Below are 11,129 nucleotides of genomic sequence, written 5' to 3' on the forward strand. Positions count from 1 at the left end.
AAAAAGAAAATGGCCTCTAGGCAAATGTCTGTTTTACACAGGCTGAGCCTCTAGGTCGCTGCAGGCAACATCCTCAGAAAATGACGGGGTCTGTTTCCTCCAAAGTTCTTGGCCACTCACTGTCTCATGACAAGTTGTGAATGTTAGTATCTCCCAAAGAAGAGGCAAGTAGGATGCTTTGTTGACTTGGTGCAACCCCTGATCATTTCATTTGACATTTCACCTTCAGCATGTACTACACTCTTTGAAAAAAAGGGTTATTTTGGGGTTCTTTGTCTTGGGTGACACAAATAACTATTTACGGTTCTTGGTACATCAGAGAGGGATCTGAAGAATCATTCTTGCTGGGAGATGGTGCTTTAGGTTTAACACAGTCATTTCTAGGACCATTTCATGAAAGAGGTGCTTTTTGAAACCTTTTTATGTAAGAGGTGCTATTTGGAACCTTTTTGCCGATTTAATTCCATGCAAGGCACCTGCTTGTTGTTGAGATGTTACATGAACACATACAGTAAGTAATACAGTTAGACTCAAACAAGAACAGGTACTGTTCGGTTAGTTAGTTATTACAACATAAAGAATGGAAATGTATTACCCACAATTCCCAAGCAAACTTGCTACTGTACATTGCTCCCTCTGTTGCTAGGGAATTATGGGTAATTGTTAATTTCCATTCTTGGTGTTGCATTATCTCACTAACCTATGTACCTGTGATTCCATGGTCCTCTGTGCCTCAGTTGGTAGAGCATGGTGCTAACAACGCTTCGGTTGTGGGTTTGATTCCTGCTAGGACCATATATACTGAAATGTATGCACTCTGCAATGTAAGTTGCTTTGGATGAAAGCGTCAGCTAAATGGCATGGTTCTTGTTTGAGTCTAACTGTATTACATCTGTGTTCATGTGTTTTGTTAGGGTGGTTGGTCCGGACCCCCAGAGTGTGCAAATCTATCGGTTCAGCCCTCCATGATTAACATTTTCACACATGGTCATACTCTGTTGATGTATCTTGTAGTTGTTAACTATAAGATATGATGTGATCTGCCAATGTGAAATTGCTTGCACTCCCCCTGAAGCTAGGCTACTACTACTAATTTAAAATAAAGTATCTATAATATATAAAATATATTCATGTATATCCAAGGTTCTTTATACATAAAGGTTCTATGCCATGATTCATAAATGACATCATACAGGGTTCCGGGCTAAATATGCTATTGTCTTATGTTTTTCTCATAAGAATCGTTGGTTCTATATAGAACTTTTAGGGGTTCCTTGTGTGGATCAAAGAATATAACCCCTTTTGGTACTACATAGAACCCTGTCAAGAAGAACCATGTAAGGGTAATTTGAAGAACTTTTGGTAGTTACTACCACCTTTTTACCAAGAGTGTACCAAAGCCTGTCTTGTATATTAAAGCATTAAATCCTAGCTAGCAGGCATTGGTTTACCCCAAAACCTCAAGTTGAAAATTCCATCTCATTCAAATCAAACGGGGAACCAAATATACCATCTGGTGTGACACTATGACTGAGATGTTGTGAATTTGGTGTGTTGTGAATTTGGTGTGTTGTACTAAAGGGTACAACTCATGCGCCCTTGACAAATCCCCCCTGAGGACTACTTCAACTGGCTGTTGAACAGATGCTAAACGAGCCCATCCGCTAAATCATCAAATCTTACATTTCAATCACTTCTTCAAACATCCCAAGCACTGACTTGAACAAAAATAAACAAGAATCATATGGTATGCGAAGAGTGAAGTCAACAATATGTGATGTTAACCATTTGCTGAGTTGTTGGGATTTGTCTTCATCATACCCCATATAATGTGTACCCCAAATTCAGAAAGGTACACATAAACAGTGTAGAGATATGATATATAAGACAGCAAGTAAGAGCTCAGATGTGTTGATCAGGCAGTAGCCTCCATTTGCACAGCTGTGGGGTAAAAACCCTAAGGGAGTGCACCACAAGCCACCCTGTAAAAAAAAAGTGCCATAGCACATCTGGGTCCCAGTAGGTGTTGCGAAGTCCCATGATAGATTCTCGTTTGGTGGTAAACCTTTGGACCAGTGTCCCCTGGCAATACAATGAATTATTGTTGTACTGTATTTCATTATAAGCATCAGAATCAGGCCACAGCACAAAGAATCATACATGCAGAGAATGAGTAAGCAGTGGAAGTCTGAAATGGTCTGTTATATTTAATGTGTTCATTTCATGAGTGAACTCAAGTCTTGTCCAATTGCTTCAGGCTGCTTTGGGTAACTCTCGATCACGTTGTTACAATGCTTTTGGTACATGTAAATCTTGTCACTTTACTGATGAAAACATAAGCCTGTGCTGCTATATATAAGTCTATGGACATACAGTATACACTCATATAACACTTTATTAGGAACACCTGTACACCTTCTCATGGTGGAGGTGGTGTAATGGTGTGGGGAATGTTTTCTTGCCACACTTTGGGCCCGTTAATACCAATCAATCATCGCTTGAATGCCACAGCCTATTTGAGTATTGTTGCTGACCATGTGCATCCCTTCATGGCTACTTCCAACATGATAATGCACCATGTCACAAAGCAAAAGTCGTCTCAAACTGGTTTCATGAACATGACAGTGAGTTCAGTGTTCTTCAGTGGCCTTCCCAGTCACCGGATCTGAATCCAATAGAGCACCTTTGGGATGTGGTAGAACTGGAGATTCATAGTTTGAAAGTGCACCTGAAAAATCTGCAGGAATTACGTGATGCAATCATGTCATCATGGACCAGAATCTCAAAGGAATGTTTCCAACATCTTATGCCACGAAGAATTGAGGCTGTTTTGAGAGCAAAGGGAGGCCCTACCCAGTATTAGTATAGTGTTCCTAATAAAGTGTTCGGTGAGTGTATAATGCAAAAAGTAACACTATTGTGTCATGGTTTTTGGCCTTTGAAGATGTATACTGTATGATTTGTTTACATTTTCATCAAGCATGAGAAGGACAAGGCAAGGAGAGCCAAATGTCACTGTCTCATCATTATTCCACACAGCTCTGTGGCCATATTATCCCTGATAAGCAAGCTACGAATAATTGGCAAAGATAACTTTTATTTAAGCAATCACTATCTCTGTTACTTGTCTGCAGTTTTAATTGTAATCGTTTTCCCCCCAAATATCATTGACTTTCATATCACCTATCACTTATCAGCAGAAAGATCAGAACAATGTTTGACAGTGTCCATCAGGAGCTGAGGAAAATAGCTCTGGGATCTAGAGGAGGATAATAAATGGTGGTAAATAAAACAAACATTGACTGGCTTTGAAATTCTGCGTGGTGAGCCTGTTTCCTACCCGCTCCATTATTGAATAATTGTGCCATTAGTCATTGGTTCACCAGTCCTGCTGTTCAGATGTGATACAGTATATTAGTTATATAAAACCATATAGTATATATATACTTATATACATATACATATACAGTGGGGGAAATAATTATTTGATCCCCTGCTAATTTTGTTAGTTTGCCCGATTACAAAGAAATGAGCGGTCTATAATTTTTATGGTACTTTTATTTGAACAAATAGAGACAAAATATCAACAAAGAAGTCCAGAAAAAACACATTATATAAAGTTATAAATTCATTTGCATTTGATCGAAGGAAATAAGTATTTGATCCCCTACAAACCAGCAAGAATTCTAGCTCATACAGACCGGTTATATGCCCATGAGGCACACAGATTAGTCCTGTCACTTTAGGAAAGGTACTCCTAATCTCTGCTTGTTATGGGTATAAAAGACACCTGTCAATAGAATCAATCTCTTCCATTCCAACCTCTCCACCACCATGGGCAAGACCAAAGAACATTCAAAGGACATCAGGGTAAGAGTTGTAGACCTGCACAAGGCTGGAATGGGCTACAAGACCATCAGCAAGAAGCTTTGTGAGAAGGAGACAACTGTTGGTGCAATTATTAGAAAATGGAAGAAATACAAAATAACCATCAATCGCCCTCGGCCTGGAGCTCCATGCAAAATCTTGCCTCGAGGGGTAAGGATGATCATGAGAAGGGTGAAGGATCAGCCCAGAACTACACGGGAGGAGCTTGGTAATGATCTCAAGGCAGCTGGGACCACAGTCACCAAGAAAACCATTGGTAACACACTACACCGTAACGGATTGAAATCCTGCAGTGCCCGCAAGGTCCCCCTGCTCAAGAAGGCACATGTACAGGCCCATCTGAAGTTTGCCAATGAACACCTAAATGATTCAGAGAAGGCTTGGGAGAAGGTGATGTGGTCAGATGAGACCAAAATTGAACTCTTTGGCATAAATTCAACTCGTCGTGTTTGGAGGGAGAGAAATGCTGAATGCTACAATCCCAAGAACACCATCCCCACCGTCAAACACGGAGGTGGAAACATTATGCTTTGGGGTTGTTTCTCTGCTAAGGGTACAGGACGCCTTCACTGCATTGAGGGGCCAATGGACGGGGCCATGTACCATAAGATCTTGGACAAGAACCTCCTTCCCTCAGCCAGAGCACTGAGGATGGGTCGTGGATGGGTCTTCCAGCATGACAATGACCCAAAACATACAGCCAAGGCAACAAAGGAGTGGCTCAAGAAGAAGCACACTAAGGTCATGGCGTGGCCTAGCTAGTCTCCAGACCTTAATCCTATCGAAAATTTGTGGAGGGAGCTGAAGCTTCGAGTTACCAAGCAAAAGCCTTGAAACCTTCAGGATTTGGAGAGGATCTGTAAAGAGGAGTGGACCAAAATCCCTCCTGAGATGTGTGCAAACCTGGTGACCAACTATAAGAAACGTCTGACTTCTGTACTTGCCAGCAAGGGTTTCTCCACCAAGTACTAAGTAATGTTTTGCTTGGGGATCAAATGCTTCGATCAAATGCAAATGAATTTATAACTTTATATAATGTGTTTTTTCTGGACTTCTTTGTTGATATTCTGTCTCTATTTGTTAAAATAAAAGTACCATAAAAATTATAGACCGCTCATTTCTTTGTAATCGGGCAAACTAACAAAATCAGCAGGGGATCAAATAATTATTTCCCCCACTGTATATTCTGAGAACATTCTGTTCTCTCCATGAAATGCTGTGTCTTTGAGTACTGAGAAAAGTGCTTTTCAAAATAAATGCATTATTATTATGTTACATATAAACCTACAGCCAGTGGCAAACTCAAGACAAAACTACTACAGTCTGAACTCAACCAAAGACCAGCATTGAATCGCTTTTTATCCTAGTTTGGTTTGGATTTCTGAGGGATCTGAGGGTAATTCTGTTCCTTTGCTGAATAGTGGATATGCCTCGAGTATTATCACAGTAGGGTTATCCAAGTGGGTCAGACTATAAGGTTGACTGTCCTTTTTGAGCCGAGCAATGCATACCTGCAAAACTGAGTTTTACATGAGAGCAGGGTTCAGCTTGAAAATAGCTAAGCGGAATTCGATTAGGCGGTGCTCTTCCACCTCCCAGCTCTGTGAAAAATACTTGTGTGTGTTTGTGCATTTGAATCCTTCCCTTCAACTTGTCAACGCTTTGATTCCTTGACAGATTCCCTTGCTGCATTTTTGCTTCAATGCTCATCACACTCTGTTGTCTCCCCACATCGTGTTTCAGTCTCATATCTCATCCCACATGTGCTCCCAGGCAACGCACAGCTCATCGGATGTTTTCCATATATAAGATATAAAGATACTGCTGTTGAGCAACAATGAAGGGTATGCGTGCCCTTCCTAAGTATTGGAAAGAGGAGGCATTGTGTCTTCTTTTAGCTCTATGAAAGAAAATCTGAATGAAAAAAACATAGTAATTGTTTAATTTAAGATCCTGTTGGAGTATAGAGCTAAAAGAAGACAAAATGAATGCTTCCCCTTTCCAATACTTATGAAGGGCACTGTATGTGTATCACTGTTGATGGGCGATAGGATCAATAGCTAAATATGCTATTGTTTATAGTATCACAAATTATAGGCCTATGTTTGAATAATCACACATTGTCTGTGAATAGGTGATGATCATATTTGAAGGGGTTACAGCTTGAAAATGTACATAAGAAATATAATTCCGGTTGTGTAATAACAATCTGTCTCTACTACATCACTATGTAATCACTAAGGCATTTGTATAAATACAGCAGCAGTGTGAAGGCATGTTGATATAATTACAATGAGAAGGGGAAACTGAATATACTGTAATGTCTTACAAAATTGCTATCGAACAAGGTTTTAATCAACATGAGGGCACGGTGATGGAAAGGAAGCCCTCTCCTGCACACAGGGCAATTTGTGTTATGTTGTATCATTTAGACATACATGTAATGCAACTGCTGAATCGGTCAATACACATTATAGGACTTGATATCATTCTTGGCACACATCCTTAAATATTCAAATTAAATTTGCTGAATAAATTGGGAATCTTGATAATGACAAGGATATTATGTTGTGCCACAAGTAACAGTACAACTGGATTGTTAATGAGATATTGCTGTCAATGGAAAACCTAATTTGTTTATGCACTTGCAAGATTTCCACAAAGTAAAAAATCAATATCTTAGAGGATTAGTATGGAGTCATGTTTCCTCAATTAGTTCATGGGTGAATTGCAGAGCTGCCATACTGTCATGTCTTTGTCATTAAGGAATCACAAACAATGAGACTATTGGCCATTTAACATTTCATATAACAAACTGGTCTCTTGATTCTAGAATTGATTCATCTCCTTTACTATCTGCTTGTCTATCACCCTGCCTGCCTTTATGATGCTGTATGTGCACAACAATATAAATTACTATAACCTTGCTCTTCATTTGTGCTATGTCTCACCTCTCAAATCCTTGTGGTTCTCCAGTAGAAAGTTAAAAGTAAGTTGTGCAGGTGCAGAGGTTTGCAATAACTATAGGTTACGACTGTAACCCTGGTTCTCTGAAGGTGGCAAGGGAGACATCTTACTATAGGATATGCATGCCTTGCATCTCTATTGGCTGAAGCCCTATACAATCACACCTGACCAGGCTGGGAGAGCTTTGCAGGTGACTAGCCCCACCTAGTCGTAGCCAATAAGGCTGCTGCAATCCGCGCCCATTTGTTTCCGCGAACCACCTCTCCACAAGCTGAATCTGGTCTCCCTTATCCCCTTCAAAGAACCAGGGTTACAGTGGCAACCTTTAGTTCTCTTTCAATTTGACTCAGTTCGACATCTCACTATGGGACATCTGCAGTTTGCTATAGTCCATTTCAGAATACCTGAGGTCCCTCCGACTCCGCTCTTGTGTCGAGTACCGCATACACAGATGACATCCAGATGGTGGAGCCTCAAAAGTGTGAGGGCATGAGCCAAACTGGCTGCAGCACAGACCTCAGAAACAGAGATGCCCCTGAACAGAGCCCAAGACGTAGTAATTCCACTGGTGGAATGCGCTCCATCTCCCAAGGGGGGCTGCGGCCCCTGACTCTATGCCTCGGTGATAGCCCCACTATCCAGGGGGAAAAGCATTGCTTGGAGAGCCTTCTGCCCTGTGCAGGGTTGGAAAAGCAAACAAAGAGGTGATCACACCCTATGAACGCAAGGCGTGCACAGGGCAGAGAGTGTTCAGGCCCTTTCAGCCAGTGTGGAGGACGGTGGGGGGTGGAAGTGAAACAGTTCAGTAGCTCAACGACTGTACGTCATAAGAATGACCTTTGAAACTAACGCGGCGTTACCAGTCAAAACGTTTGGACCCACCTTCTCATTCAATGGTTTTTCTTTATTTTTTATTATTTTCTACATTGTAGATTAATATTGAAGACATCAAAACTATGAAGGAACACATATGGAATTATGTAGTAAACAAAAAAGTGTTAAACAAACCAGAATATGTTTTAGATTTTAGATTCTTCAAAGTAGTCACCTTTTGCTTTGTTGACAGCTTTGCACACTCTTGGCAAGGTGTGTCCAAACTTTTGACTGGTACTGTATTGTAATCGGCATGGGGCAACATTTGCGCATGAAGGGTGTGCCAAGAGAACATGGAGGTCACTCACACACTTGGTCGTTGTCAAGGCAAGTAACAAAGTTGTCTTGTAGGACATGATTCTTAAGGTCGACGGTCTCAAAGGGTTCAAATTGAGCACGACTGAAAACCTTTCCCAGTCTGATCAGGCATGACTGAATAGGGCTTCAGCAAATAGGGATGGAATGAGTGAATATCACATAGTGACATGTCGAAACTGAGTTGACTAAAATAACTTTTCTCATACATTTTACAGCTGATCAAATTGAACTTCTAAGCAATGCAAAGGGTAAAATATTTGGTAACAGCAATATCTCATAAGTATCATTGGTATTCAAAGGCAGTGCTATAATAGCTTTAAGTTAACATGTTTTGGGATTCAGGGCAAACTTAAATTAGACTTCTTTTATTTACACACATCACAGTGAATGAGACAGCACTATCTTACTAAATGTCAAAATAAAAGATAAACTCAATCTCACTGTCTCACGTTCATTATTGGCAATTTGTGAAACAAGTTTGCATGTCTTCAAGTTCTCCAAGCCTTTGACATCTTTGGGAAATCTCGTTAGGATCCCTCCTGTTGGAGCGCATCACACTGGGTTGCAAAAGAGACAGAACAATCTTCAAAAGCTTCATCTGGGCCACGAGTAGCATTGCTGAGTGAGTGAAGGGTCAGCACACCAAGAGTTAGGGAAAGCCTTTGGGACATGTATAAAATTGGATCTGCCATTTCTGAAAAATGTGCTGTTGATTTGATACGTTTCAGTTGGGCTTCTGTATGGAAGATGTCCATAAAAGTTGATGAAGATAAATTACAGGTGCTTTCCTGTAAAAGAAAAGAACAGAAAGCAGATCATGAGGGGCCTGTCTTCATACAATGTTTCAGAATGTCTGTTTTTTTTCAATACAGGAGTCTGTGAATAAACATAGCAACAGTATGTAAGTAATGTAACTAGCAAAGCACAGGAGTTTACATATAGTAGTAATGGTAACACTTTACCTGAAGATGCTGTTATACTTATGTAACTACACAGTAATAACTGTGGTAATAACATTGTAGCTACACAGGAACAGCTATGTAATTATAGTACATGGCATACTGTATGGCACTAATTGTGCATTACCTGCAGTGGAACAAGTTTTGCATTTAATGGTTTTGCTCGCAGTGTGAGGCTAAGGCCTATTTGCAAGTTATATTTCGAGAGATGTGTTACTACTATTTGTTTTCATTGTTGGGTTTCCCTATTGTAAGAACAAAAAGAAGAAATGTCAACTGCTTAACTTTAATCTTGGGTCAGGCGAAGATGGTAATCCTCTTGAGCAAGAAACACAAAATGGAGTCTGGTCAATGAGATGATATCCTTTTGTGCTTAGAGGACTTAAATGCCATTACTACATGTCACTGAATGACCTTCGGGGCTTTGGAAACACAGGGGTGTGCTGTGCTCAGTCGCTGCGGTGGAGAGAGAGAGAGAATCGCTATTGTAACAAAGTCTTGTTTTAGTGGTCTTTAATTCAGTTGTTTTTGTTTTACTTATCATCCTCTGATTCTTATGTACAGGTAGGTGTTTTTTTTGCTGGTTCAGTAGCCTACCGTGAGTATCCCAAATAGTACTGTTAAGGCTTGTTTTGACTCAAACGCTCCATATTTCAACCTTGCAACATACCACAACCAACAATGCAAAATCCATTGAAAGACAAAATATGACACTCATGAGCACCACAAGGATATGGCATTAGAATACAGACTTTGCTGTGAAGGCTCTGCTCCAGTCATCTGAAGTGGGTTTTTTGTGGCAAGAGGCCTTATTGGCATTTTATACGCCGATTTCAATGAGCTTACACTATTAGAATCACAGAGGGCTGTCTAGTCCCCGACAGCATGCATGCAAAAAAAAGAGAGAAGTCCCTGGAGCCTCTGTTTACCAACCAAGTCGGATTTGCTGCTCTCATACACAGACAGGCTAAGGCTCACCTCCCCCCCAGAGGCTTTCATTTTGTCTCACATCCTAAGTCTACTTCAGCCAGAATCTGTTCAAAAGTTACCAGACTGAGGGGTTTTTATGTAAATCTCTTAACAAAAAAAAGGCATGGTTACAAGCCCAATCCTCATTCTAGAAAACACACTTCAAACAGAAACCATTTAAATCTCAAACAACAAAATGCAGAGCATTTCCATTATTGCCTTTGCAAACTAGAGGGGGGTGACATAAGGAGCGTGTTAATAAACACAGAAGTAAGAATAAACCTTTTTTTTTTTTTTTTTAAAGAAAGTTTTAGAAGCCTACAAAGTGGAGCGGAATCACATTTAAAGTTATTTGTTCAATAAAATGTTTGAAAACTTGGAACAATCAAACACATTGTGACTTGTATCATTATACTATTTTTAATCATTGCTTTCGCACTTTGATATCCAAAACAAAATCTATCTCAGCGGGAGGCTGTGAAATAAATTGCTGTCTTCCTAAGAAATGGCTCTTGATGATCAAGAGGACCAACTGTTTAAGGCAAGAAGAGAATGTGTCTGACTCGTCCATCTAATGCTGCAGGCAAGCGTCACTCTCCATTGATGATGAAGTTAGTGAACTACAAACTATCAGATGAAGCAGTGTATTGCTTCATGATTCGAAAATCATGTTCCAATCTGTGTTTAGAGAACGATAAGCTGATGCATAAGACAAACGATGTCCAAAATGTTTGGCTTCAGAAACATAACGTAGGCCTACCTACCATCCCTCCCCCCACAAGTGCCTTTCTCAAGGGCACAGCGGCACCTTAGAATGCATCTTAGATGCATTACATGTTAGGCTTCAGCCCTTATTTTTGAAGGGGGAATTTCAATAAATATGAGAAGGTTGATAAACACAAGGCGCATGTGATTACAGAAGGGACCCTGAGTGTGTTTTACTCAATGGATTTTGGTTTGAAAACATCACACAGTGCCACTGTTGACTCTAGTGTTGAAGGCTGTCCTACTTTTCTCATCAGCATACATGCAACCAACTGTCCATGTCAACTGCTGCTCTCTGTATGTAAATATTTAAAAACATGTCCCAATGGTTTAAACATAAACCAATGGTTTATTTTATTTTCCATAGATGATAATTCGTACGGTGCATGG

This window comes from Argentina silus, assembly GCF_951799395.1.
Source record: "Argentina silus genome assembly, chromosome: 15".
Lineage (NCBI taxonomy): Eukaryota > Metazoa > Chordata > Actinopteri > Argentiniformes > Argentinidae > Argentina > Argentina silus.